Raw genomic sequence first — 14,291 nt, forward strand, 5'->3', positions numbered from 1 at the left:
TCTAAGTAGCTACATGACAATGTGGCATTTACAGTTATATTCCAGATACTACAGGCTAAAACAAAAGCGTTCAAAAAAGCGTAGTCAGCTAGTTCTGGCTGAATGGCTTTTCATCTTGTAAAAATGCAGTAGCAGACCCCCGTTCCCCAACTGACAGGGGCAGTTCATCCATCCATCCATCCATCCATTATCTTGACCCGCTTATCCTGAACAGGGTCGCAGGGGGGCTGGAGCCTATCCCAGCATACATTGGGCAAAAGGCAGGAATACACCCTGGACAGTTCGCCAGTCCATCGCAGGGCACACACACCATTCACTCACACACTCATACCTACGGGCAATTTACACTCTCCAATTAGCCTAACCTGCATGTCTTTGGACTGTGGGAAACCGGAGTACCCAGAGGAAACCCACGCAGACACGGGGAGAACATGCAAACTCCGCACAGAGAGGCCCCGGCCGACGGGGATTCGAACCCAGGACCTCCTTGCTGTCAGGCGGCAGTGCTACCCACTGCACCATCAGTGCCGCCCCAGGGGCAGTTCAGTAAAAGCAATTGGTCTGGAAAAGTTAATACAAGCCCCCTGGCTGAATTTAATCCACCCAGCCACTCTTACACGGGTCTGGCCCACCATTATGGAAACACAGCTACAGCACATTCAGCTAATGGCATCACCCACATTCAAAAAGCCTTGGCTTTCAGGCTCAGTTGGTCTTTTATACATTTTATACCTCTTAACCCTTGGGTACCAATTCATATGCCCACATGCCTCTCCCTCTTTACAACATTTTTTTGGTTGCACATACTGTAATGTTCCTGAGTTGTGTCTGTTTGTTTAGTGTTTTTCTTGTTATTTATTATTATTCATACCTGGTTTATTGTCTGCCATTACAGTCCATAGCATTCGTTATCCCCTGTGATGATTCGTTATCCCGTGATGATTCGTTATCCCCTGTGATGATTCGTTATCCCGTGATGATTCGTTATCCCCTGTGATGATTCGTTATCCCGTGATGATTCGTTATCCCGTGATGATTCGTTATCCCCTGTGATGATTCGTTATCCCGTGATGATTCGTTATCCCCTGTGTCGGAATATTTTCTGAGCCCGAGTCACTCCCCTGTTTGCGTGCTTCACAATTCATGGGTTTCGGAGATTTCCGGGTTTCAACAATTCCTTCCCAGTCCTGCATTCCTTACTTCCTCGCTAGTTAATGTTGTATAGCACTATACTTACTAAATACTACTAATATAGATATTGTACAGTACTAATTATATTAACACACTTACTAACTAATTAACTACCAGTCACTTATTTTTGGTTTTAGATTTAAGTACATAACTAACTTACTAATGTTATCTCCAGCTCTATTTGGCCTCTGTGTGGAGTTTCTCGGGGTATGTTCTCTCCGTGTTTGCGTGGGTTTCCTCCGGGTACTCCGGTTTCCTCCACAGTCCAAAGACATGCAGGTTAGGCTGATTGGAGAGTCTGTGGGTATGAGTGTGTGAGTGACTTGTGTGTGTGCCCTGCGATGGACTGGCGACCTGTCCAGGGTGTATTCCTGCCTTTTGCCCAATGTATGCTGGGATAGGCTCCAGCCCCCCTGTAACCCTGTTCAGGATAAGTGGATTAAGATAATGGATGGATGTGAGACGGGTGCGTGGGGGTTGGACCCAAAATGCACGACTCAGAAACAATAGTAATATAAAGACCCCTCAGGGCTTTATTCGGGACGAATCCCAGGAGAGTAGTCAACACAAGCAAAGTCCATACACGTAGATCCAGCCAAACAAAAAGTAAACAAACAAAAAGCACGGTGCCGAGGGAAGAGGCAAACTCGTAGTCGGTAGACGTGCAGGGAGGTCCGGTAGCAGGAGAGCTGGCAGCTGGCAGCTGAACAGACGGACGGCAGGCAGAGGCGTAGTCGTGGACGAAGCGGGAGTCGAAACCATGAAACAATCAGCGAAGCAAAAGTACAAAAACGGTAGGCGAGGACGGAGTCAAAAAACAAACGATTGTCACAAAACAGAAATCAATAAACAATGGTCGGTAACAGGCTTGGATCGTAACGTGTAATCAATAGTGGTAAATGCTCAAGAGTTGCGTGGTAAACAGAGGCAGACAATTTTGCAGTGAGCAGTAGCGCGACTGGGCTATAAATGCGGGTGTAGACAGGTGTAGACAATTAGTTAGAGCGTAGCAAGGAAATGGAAAACAGGTGCGATGGATGACAAGTTTAACAAGGAGATTAGTAATCGTTAGTAATAAACCTATCCTGCCCTAGCATTAGTAAATTAGTAAATGACATGCACGAGAAACGTAAGGTAACATGAACACATGATTAGTTTGTTAGTCTCTACCCAATCCTGATCTAGCGTTAGTAGTTTTAGTAAATAGACAAATGGAAACACTTAGGGGAGTGAATGACAGAACGAGAGAGAGAGAGAGAGAGAGAGAGAGAGAGAGAGAGAGAGAGAGAGAGAAAAGGCGGAACGCAAGGTTTGCGGAAAAACATGTAAAAGTGTATGCATAACAACGACCAGTTAACGTAACAATAAACATGCATCAAAACATAACACAAAGCGAAACTAAGACGATAATCACTCAACATAACCAGGTAATAAAATCGTACGAAAACATAACTAGACATGACAAGAAAATAAATCGTAACGAGACATAACTAAACATGACAAGAAAATAAATCGTAACGAAACATAACTAAACAACATGACGAACCTAGACAACATAATACATGATAAGACACTACGTGACTAAGACAACATAAATAAACATAAATCAACATAAAACATGGCGAGACAGACCTGAACCGTGACAGGATGTTTCATTTAAACCATTTCAATAAAAATGATTTAGCCAACAATTTTCTTCCCTTTTTTCTGTGACTCCCTCCCATTCCATGTTACTTCAGAAAAAAAATCTATATTATAAAAAATGGGAAATGCATGTCTCTTTATAAGTGCATGTTGTGAGTTTATCTAAAAACTGCTTCTTCTGTTAGAGCAGTGTAATGGAAAGAAAACAATCATAGTTTCCCACACTCTGTAAAGCACACATTCTAATATCTTTTGACACATTGACAGATGTTCATTAATTGTGCTTTGAGTTGGGTTGTCACAAGCCTCCTTTGTATCCACAGACTTCTGCTTACCCTTCAATGTCCCCTCACTGTTGTCTTGTCTTCAGGCAAGAACAATCCTTACAATCCTTGCTTTGAACTCGTAGTTCAAGTCATGCAGTCTTCTAGAGCATCACGTGGTCAATAGCATTTATGTGGAATGTACAGTGCTAAAATGTGCAAAATTTGATGTGCTTTAATGTGCTACAATTTGGTCACCCCTCGTCAAAAAGCCTTTTCACCAGGGTTGCCCAATTAATATCTAATATCTGTTCACTTAGATATTAATATCCTATTAATATCTAAGTGAACAGTAGTGAACCTGACATCTAAATGGTTAAACATCACACATTTCTTAAAATTTTAAAGCCAGATTACTTCAGATTTTATTTATAATTTTTCAAAAAAATAAAAAGGGCCCTGTGCAAAAGTTTGGGAACCTTGTCAGTTAGTACCTTGTAACTCCTCCTCAGGCAGCTATAACAGCTTGTAAATGCTTCCTATAGTCAACGAAGAGTCTTTCAATTCTTCCTGGCAGAATAGCTCTAGCTCAGAAATATTCTTCGGCCTCCTCACATGTATGGCATGCTTGAGATCTTATCACAGATTTTCAATAATCTTCAAGTTTAGGGACTTTTGAGGTATGCTTTATATCATGCTGGTCTTGCTCTCTTCAACTTCAATGTCTGGACTGGCCTTTGAATATTACCCTCTAGAATTTCTTGATATTTGGTGGAATTTGTTTGTCCTTCCACTCACACAATATTTCCTGTGCCCCCAGCTGCCACACAACCTCAAATCATAATGAATCCACCACCATGCTTCACAGTTGGCAAGGTGTTCTTCTCTACAAAAGCGTCACCCTTTTTTCTCCAAACATACCTTCTTTGGTGGTGGCCAAAAGTTCAATTTTGGTTTCATCAGTCCAACGCAGATTGTTCCAAAAGGCTTCAGGGTTCTTAATGTTTTCTTTTGCATACTTCATACGCTTAATTTTGTGTTGAGCTTGTTCTTTCTGGCTACTCTGCCATGTAAGGCTTTGTTGTTTTAAGTATGTAGTTCTGTTGTCCAGTGAAAAAGCTAGACCTGTTTTTGTAACTCTTTTGCAGTGATAGTGGGTTTTGCCTTCAACTGATCCATTTATCTTCAATTTTCTAATAATGTTTCTGACAGTGGAAATAGGTAGTTTGAAACATTGAGGGAGTTTTTGTAGCCTTCTCTTTCTTGGTGGAAATGAACCATATTCATTCTGAAATCCTTGGACAACTGTTTACATGAACCCATGATTGTGAACACCAGACAGAACAGGCGGAAATTTTAGGAGGCATGTAAGAATTACTTCAGAATAAAAATTTCAGTCCTGGAATTATACTTATCATTGAAGCCCTAACAAGTAAATCACCTGGGTCTGGACCTCGGTAATCATCTTTTGAAAAAGTAACAAAGAATAATCCAAAAGGGTTCCAAAACTTTTGCCCAGGGCCCGTTTCTTTTTATATAATTTATAAACAGTAAAAAAATGGAAATAAAAAGCATTAAAATGTGCAGACATTCACATGTTTTGTACCATTTAGAGTTCAGGTTTGCTGTTTTGTATGCACCCCACTGTATATTCCACATCAGGTACGTAAGTAATTATTCAGCTAAATAAATAATCCAAAGCAAGCAATTCATATATAAAATATAATATCCATTTTATTATCTTTAGATGTCTCACTCACCTATTTTTGCAGTTTGTGCTGTGAGAATTGTATGGCAAATTTTTAGAATAACTTTTATTCTTTTATGGGGTTAAATGGAATATGCTTGAGAACCACTGTAAGGTATTCAATTATAAACCAATGTATAGCTAAGATAGAAGCCTATTAAAAAAACACTATTGCAAGAAATCTCATTAAAATGTGTAATTATGGGGGTGGCCAAGTCTTGCACAAGTCTTGCCCTGAGACTATTATGCAATTGAGTTTTTGGAGTTTAGTATATGATGTGTAATTATGTAGAACATTTGGGTTAATGTTGTTTGTAAAACACAGCTTTACAAATAAATCATCTGTTATACTCTATGATTAATGATATGTCGAATCACAACAACTGCAATTCCAAAGTACATTAGGCTAGAAAATTGGCATTCATCTTGTGTGCACAGCTTCCAGTTTAAGCCGTGGCCGCTTCTCTTTCAGAACACAGACGCGTGTACAGTGTCGTCTCTAAATATCCCTGGTTGGGAGCCTCCCAGTTTGAGTGCGTGGTGTTGGCTCGCCGGGAACGGGCTGATTTGGATTCCTGCGGTGCCGCCGCTGCCTTTTTCTCCCGTAGCCTTTGCAAAAACAGACCTCTCTGTTTGTCAGCGCTTGTCATCTCTTCAGGGTTACGAGCATCGCGTTCTCTCCCTCAGATGGATTTTTCCGCGACTGAGAGCCGCTTTCAGTCCGGGCTCGCGTTATCTATCTCCGAGATCTCATTTTCTCCCCTGAAACCCGAGACGCTGCGCGTCGCCTCCTTTCTTCCCAAAAATGTAGGCCATATCGCTGCTTTCCAGATTAATGCGTAGGGTGGTGCAAACTAAGAATAAATGAATGAAATCAACCATGTTCAGTTGTAAATTGTAAATAATGTTCTTAAATATTATGCCTTATAATTAAACTACATCCAAAACAACCGTACATTAAAGATTGTTTAATACCAATTTAAACGTCCTCAAAGTGCATTATTAATATTTAAATAATGCATCCAGCCTGGATTGTTTAAAGGTCAAAATCCAGCTACCTAATTTTAAGTCAAAATAATGCACCATAGTGGTATTTAGTTATAATTATTTATACTGTGCTGATAATGAATGAATTTTGTGTATAACACTGTAAGTAGCACAATAAAGTAGCCATACATTAAATGTGACATAGCCTATAGTATAATCCAGCATATGGGTGACAAGTAAAGCAATGATGGCAAAACGAAAGATATTGACATTTAGAAAATAAGCCTTTTATCCACACACTATTGTATACAACAGACATGACTGATTTTTACTAGTGTCTGTCTGACCATTATCAGTGTATCACTTTTACCTGCATAGAGTTGAGGCTGTGCTCTATGCAGTAGGTACTGGACAAAGGCCTAATTACTAGGATGGGAGTTGATCAGAATGCAATTTACTGTGGAGGCACCATTTAACTCAACCTGGTTGTGATGAGGAACAGCATGCCACCACAATCCTTATCTTTTATAAAACACTGAATAATTTACAAACAAATCATCTTGCCACACTTCACAATAGCTATGCTCTAGAGGGAAAAACAATAGAATTTGTGAAATTGTGAAAAACATTCCCCAACCCTTTTAAAGGTGATCAAGTTGTAATGGCAGGATATAAAAGATAATGGCTCAATAAAGTATATTTTCTGCATTTCCCGTATTTTAGAGAAAATAAGCACACACTTTAAAGAGTCCGTGATGGCTAGCTCTGATGTGCATCCATTACTGACAGGACTGCATTTGAACCGTAAGAACTCTTTATTATTTAACAAAATTGCCACTGGGTGTCCTTTAATATACTTTCCTATGAATGGCTGGCAGGAACTAATACATTATTGGTCATTATTGGGAGGAACTAATACAGCGATAGCTCCAGCTACATGTACCCTGAGTACTGGATGACATACACTCAGTGAGCCCTTTATTAGGTATTTATTAGACTATTAGACTTCTACTGCTGTAGCCTATCCACTTAGAGTTATGATACCTTGTGTGTTCAGAGATGCTCTTCTGCATACCATTGTGGTAATGTGTGGTTATTTGTGTTATTGTCACCTTCCTGTCAGCTTTGACCAGTCTGGCCATTCTCCTCTGCCGTCTCTCATTAACAAGACTTTTTTTGCACCATTCTTTGCAAACTCTAGAGACTAGTGTGGGTGAAAATCCCAGGAGATCAGCAATTTATGAGATACTCAAACCACCCTGTCTGCCACCAACAATCATTCCACGGTCAAAGTCACTTAGATCACATTTTGTCCCCATTCTGATGGTTGATGTGATGTGAACATTAACTGAAGCTCCTGACCCATATCTACATGATTGTATGCATTGCACCGCTGCCACACAATTGGCTTATTAGATAATCGCATGAATAAGTGGGTGTAATAAAGTAAAAATGTTCCTAACAAAGTGCTCGGTGAATGTAGAACATAGCAATAGGCTTCCATGGCTTACAGCACACGGCTCTGCTATGAAAATGTGTTGCACCAGAACCTGCGTATTGGGAGCCCTGCCATTACTGCTGCAGGGTGGACTGACTCAGTCCTGCCCCCGACAATTCATCACCCGTGACAGCACCATTGTTTGCCAAGTAGAGGGGCTGTCCTGTATATTGTTGGGGCATTCAGACAAGGGGATTTGGCAGGATAGGTAAAACATTTCTAGATGTATGTACATGCACTGGGCTTTCAGTCAATCAGGAGTCTGCCACAGCAGCAATGACCGCAATGGATAAAAAACTGCACTTGGCCGGGATTTCACGTGCACAGACAGAGATCGCTTTCCGTGTGCTGGGGGGAAGAGGAGTGCAGGAGCGCCAAGTCTGACAGATCAGTTAAGAGCAGCATGTATGGCTGGGATTATTTCTTCGGATGAGCTGGCAGAGGCCTGTCAGGAAATTATAACTCTGTCTGCCATTCCGGTGGACTTTCATTTTCATTTTTTCCCCTGCCAGAGCACATTAGATATGAATGGCCAGGTCCCCGCACTGTGAGAGCAGACTGACAGTCCCATTTCAAGAAGATAGGAGAAAGTTTGCATCCGGTGAAAACCGCGGCTGTTTATAACCGTCATACAGCATGACAAATGCATTTATTTACCTCTACAGCGTGTTACGACAAGGTGAGTTTATTTATTTGACCCTGTCTGAAAGATGAGGCACAATGTGTCAATCTCCTCTCTTTTGAGGACAATGGCTTATCAAGCTGCTGTGCTTGTGGTATTTCATTGAGCCTTTAATTAACTTCACTTTAAGAACCCAGAGGAAGAATGTCAGAGCCAGTGGGCTCTTTCACCCAAACTACTTTTTTTTCCTGTGATTAGGCCAGGATTCTCTCAGAGAACTGAGTTGTTCTCACCAAGCTCTGCACGCTGACAAAAAGAGGGGGCTGTTGACCATAAGTTCATTGACTTCTTTGGGATAGTCTAAATAAGTCATTATCCTCATTTCCCCCCTAAACCCAAATAGTAACCCTAAAATATAACTATTGCATACATTGTTAAACATACTCATTATGCCTGACAGCTTACAGTAAAAGCCATGCACCGTGGGAGAAGAGCAATGGGAGAATAGAAGGGGACCGAGCATTGAACCCTGGGGGACTGTTCCATTACATTAATGGCCATTCAGACCTTTGTTACTCCTGAGACTGAGAAGTCAAGGTGGCACTTCTCCCGGGGTAACAAGGGTCTCAGAAGTACTGGAGGACACAAGCCAGAACAGAACAGTGGCAAAAAATCTCCACTAGACTTGGTTTTGATTCATCTGAAAATCATCAACCCCTGTACAGACTCTCAAGGGCAGGGGATGAAATATGAAAATGAGTATTGGAGACAAAAAAAAAAAACTATTTACTGTTGTAATGATTCCCAACATTCTTTGTGCATCATAATTCTAAATCGACCAGACCGGCAACACGTCACATCCATAGCCACGCCCCTTCTCGGGGGTAAGCATAACATTGCAGGAGAAGGATATTTGACCTAAATTAGCTATATCTTTTGACAACAAAATCCAATGTTTTTTAAATTATATGTCCAACAAGCTGAAAGTGTTTTGAGCATTTCCATACCATGTTGACATTTTTACGATATTGAAAATAAATATTTGAAATATTTGGCCGTAGCAGAAGGCAGTTTGTTCGCCGAAGGGCTGGAGAGTGGTTCAAGAATGAGTGTCTGCAGGCAACAGTGAAGCATGGTGGAGGTTCCTTGCAAATTTGGGGCTGCATTTCTGCAAATGGAGTTGGGGATTTGGTCAGAATTAATGGTCTCCTCAATGCTGAGAAGTACAGGCAGATATGTATCCATCATGCAATACCATCAGAGAGGCATCTGATTGGCCCCAAATTTATTTCTGCAGCAGGACAATGACCCCAAACATACAGCCCATGTCATTAAGCACTATCTTTAGCATAAAGAAGAACAAGGAGTCCTGGAAGTGATGGTATGGCCCCCACAGAGCCCTGATCTCAACATCATCAAGTCTGTCTGGGATTACATGAAGAGACAGAAGCATTTGAGGCTGCCTAAATCCACAGAAGAACTGTGGCAAGTTCTCAAAAACCGGGTGCAATTATACCTAGAAGAATTTATGCTGTTTTGAAGGCAAAGGGTGGTGACACCAAATATTGATTTGATTTAGATTCTTCTTCTATTCATTCACTTCTTCTGTTCATGCATTTTGTTAATTGATTAAAATAAACTATTAACATTTCTATTTTTGAAAGCATTCTTATTTTACAGCTGCCTAAACTTTTGCGCAGTACTGTATAGCCATATAATAAAAAAAACATTGGATTTCGTTGTCAAAAGCTATAGCTCATTTAGGGAAAATATCCTATTCCCGCAATGTTATACTTACTCCCGAGAAGGGGCGTGTACTCCAAAGTTCTTCAAAGTACCCGGATTCGCCGGTCTGGTTTACACAATGAGATCGTTACAGTGTGTGTCATCACAACAGGACAATATGCATAATTTTCATGAATGTCTTATTCATCATATTTTGAGTCACCATTTTATGACAGTAACACTATCCAGTTAGGTCATGTCTTACATAGTGACTAAACTTTTTTAATACTACAAATGGAACTATGCTGCAAGCGACCTGAGAAGAAAATGACTACAGGCACTATATAAAGGTTTTTTAAAAAAAAACGATCTAAGATACATTTTTATATGCAACCCATGCATCTGCTTTATACATAAAACCTTTTGGCAGCCAGCCAGGTGCTCAGAAACTTCTGTAAAATTTTAAAGTATCCATTATTGCACATAAAAACAGTCTGGGCCAATCGAAAACATACACTAAAACTGAAATAATATCATAAAACACCAGAAATCCAGTAATGACTAAGATGTTAGGACAAAAAGGGACAGGGCTCGATTTTAGCCCGACATCTAAACTACCGCCCACATTCCACCGAACCCTGCTCTGATATGCGCATAGTAGTGTCACCAGCTAATTCAGTGTGAAGAAGTTACATATGTGAGGTCACATGACGTGTGTCAATTTGGAGGTTACAGCTAAACTTGCTGAAGGAAATGGAGATATGTATAGCGGAGGGAAGAGGCACAAGTTTAAGCCAAAAAGGACATATTGTTTTAAAGAGCCAAAGGAGGTTGATTCCTGAGGGCAGGTGGTTCATTGGAATGAGCATAAGACAGAATGTGTGAGTGAGGAGAAGATGGAGATGATAGTAAACTCTGGGCATTGGACTGGAAGGCGTTAATGCTGAGGCTTAAAGAGCCCATGGCATGAGTTGAGAATTATAAGGTTCTATCTGCATTCTGAGAGTTTTGAGATATTGAGCTTCAAAGATTCCAAAGTGAATGGGCTCCAAGTAGATAAATGTAGCATTTTTTCATACTTTGAAACAGTATTTTTATAGAAAACTTCACACATGTATTTAATGCCCTTTAAACAGCATATAAATTACACGAACCCTTTTTTAAATCTTTTTTTTATGTCAGTTAGAGCCTTATAATTCTCAGCTGACGATGGTTGCAATATTCCATATCAATAAAAATTTAAAATTCTAACCCCTGGCTTCATATTATGCCTGAATTTGTTTTCATAGATATGTTCTTTCCTGTGTAGGAAACATGTGCCTAATGATTCTATGTGCGCTTTCTGACCAGTGAACGTGATCATTTTTCCAAATCATGCATAAATTGTCTTATTCAAGAATGCTTTGCTTCAAGGAACATGAGATTCTGGCGGCTGCTCACCGAAAATATCCACTCGTGTCATTACTTTTATCGGGGAACTGAAAGCCTGATGAGGCCCCGCATGCTCACAGCCAGACTTCAGTCCTCATGCAAATGCAAATTCCTCCAGATATAAACTGGGCATGTTTTACAGTTTACACTCCCTGTGCTGGTTGTTAAAATTAACTTAGATGTTCAAGACCTAAATAGTGTGAACTTTCATCTGGAAATTAAATGATGTGCAAGAAACTTCTATTTGAGTAAACGTGTTGTACAAGTGTGGGTGAAGCACTATTATAGAGGCTTTCCACTGGGGACCAGGAATAAAAAAGGATATTGGCAAAGGGGGGTTTCAGTTGTCATTTAGGGCCCAAGGGTCCCCGACAATTGGACACACCATCTGGGATTCTGCATATGCTTGCCCACTGCCACTGGAAAAAGGAAGCAGGCTGTATTCACCTAACACATGCACAGTGCCAGCACAGACAGTGTTACCTATCTTGCCTATCTCCTAGTGTCAGTACAGTCTGTGTGATACCTACAGCAACTCCTACACAGTGTCAACACAGTACAGTCTGTGTGATACCTACATCAACTTCTTCACAGTGCTAACACAGTACAGTCTGTGTGATACCTACAGAAACTCCTACACAGTGCCAACACAGTACAGTCTGTGTGATACCTACAGCAACTCCTACACAGTGCCAACACAGTACAGTCTGTGTGATACCTACAGCAACTTCTTCACAGTGCCAACACAGAACAGTCTGTGTGATATCTACAGCAACTCCTACACAGTGTCAACACAGTACAGTCTGTGTGATACCTACAGCAACTCCTACACAGTGCCAATGCAGTACAGTCTATGTGATACCTACAGCAACTTCTTCACAGTGCCAACACAGTGCAGTCTGTGTGATACCTACAGAAACGTATTCACAGTGCCAACACAGTACAGTCTGTGTGATATATACAGCAACTCCTACACAGTGCCAACACAGTACAGTCTGTGTGATACCTACAGCAACTTCTTCACAGTGTCAACACAGTACAGTCTGTGTGATACCTACAGCAACTCCTACACAGTGTCAACACGCAGTGAGTGTGATGCTTAACAGTAACCACACAAGTAGTGAGTGTTACCGACCTCCTACACAGTGCCAAGAGAGACAGCCAATGTGATACCTAACTCCTACCCAGTGCCAACACCCAGTCAGTGTGCAGTCAGTAGATTTCAGTCATTCCAAAACATGTCATGAAAAAACATTAACAATGAAAAAGTGATATCCTTCCTGGTAGGCCATCATAGATTTTGTTGTAAAGAAAATTTTTTATTTTAGCTGAGCCAAAGCTCTGATTTTGACATATAAACTTTATTAGCTTATTTTATTTCATTTTCTACTTCGAACCATGAAAGAAAATGAACCACCAAGTTTAAATTTTTCTCCATTCTACAACAATCAGACAAGGAATGATAAAAATGTTTATTTATACACTCCCAGTCGATAGCACTCAAGTGATTTCAATGAATGTGGAGATAATTTAATTTGAACACAAAGGCGCTGTAGGTCACTAAGGCTAATATTAAACATTGACTCTGGTCTCCATTGGAGACTTAATTACTTTAAAGGGATTAGTAACTATATTGAACGTCTTGGCCTTTTAAGCTATAAAGTTTTTTCTTTAATCTGCTGAAAGTCAAACACATATCAAACCATACCCTTATTTCAAACAGTCAAGTCTATATTATAAATAACCTGTTGCAATTCTGGTCATTTTCCACTATTTCAAAATGTTGAAATTATTGGGCATTTCTTTTATATTGAGATATTATAGCTTTGAGATGTGTGTGCTGGTCTTCCTTTCCAAGTGAATTAAATCCAAAGACATATCCATATATAGCACTAAATGGACAAATTGTATTCACTGTAATCTTGTTGCATATTGGACTCTATTAGAAATTGAATTCTTAATAGCATTTAACTGCATGTGGCATTCATTGCCACACATTTATTTTGATTTTTATTTCAATGGTGCCATCGTGTGGCTATCTAGAGTAACTGTATGACTATATAACCCATACTTAAGTGAGTATACACTCAATGAGTAATTTATTGGGTAGACCTGTACACCAGCTTGTTAATGTAAACATCAGCCAATCATGTAGCAGCAAATAAATGCATAAAGGCATCCAGAGGCCAAGAGGTTCAGCTGTTGTATAGACGAAATGACAAAATGGGGAAGAAATGTGATTGATGACTGTGACCGTGGTTGTTGATGCCAGACAGGATGGTTTGAGTATCTCAGAAACTGCTGATCTGATCTCCTGCGACTTCCACACACAACAGTCTCCAGAAAATGATGCGAGAATGGTGCGAAACACAAAAATCATCCAGTGAGCAGCAGTTCTGTGGGCAAAAACATGATTAATGAGAGAGGGCCAGACTGGTTGAAGCTGACAGGAAGGTGACAGTAACACAAATAGTAACATATTACAACAGTGGTATGCAGAAGAGCATCCCTGAACACACAAAGAATCAAACCTCTAAGTGGATAGGCTGCAGCAGCAGCAGAAGACCCATAAGTCTAATAAATACCTAATAAAGTGCTCACAGAGTGTATGTCAGTCCTAAACATGTCAGAAATAATGCATGAAGAAAGGTGAATCAGAACAACCAAAATTATATTTAGTACTTATTATATTCATTACTGCATTATTTCAAATGTACTCATGGGATCAGCTTGCTGCGCAAAGGATGTCCCAGAATTCATCCAGGCAGTGCAATGCACATTATTCAAGATTACAAAGGTGGACTATGCTCCCACTGCCACTGACCAGTAATGTAAACAAACTTTAGATCAATTACAGGTCGCCCCCAGCCAAATCCAACTTGCAAAGATTCATGTGAGACAAGTGCGACCTGCATATCGGTATGAAAGTAATATCTCGCCTCATAGTATCTCTCCCAAACCCACCCTATCTCCCAACTCCACTGCATTATACCACTGAACTAATGATGCTTTGCAGATGCATCTCACATCATATCATTATCCTCCTGAAACCCTGTGTCCTCAAACAAGAACATTAAATGATGGCTTCCCTGAGCTCTATACAGTTTAGGGACATTCAATTAAAATTAGACGAAATATATTATTTCCAATATTTTCACTGCAACAGGTTTTTGTCATACAAGA

The sequence above is a fragment of the Conger conger genome, chromosome 1 (genome assembly GCF_963514075.1).
Source record: "Conger conger chromosome 1, fConCon1.1, whole genome shotgun sequence".
Classification (NCBI taxonomy): domain Eukaryota; kingdom Metazoa; phylum Chordata; class Actinopteri; order Anguilliformes; family Congridae; genus Conger; species Conger conger.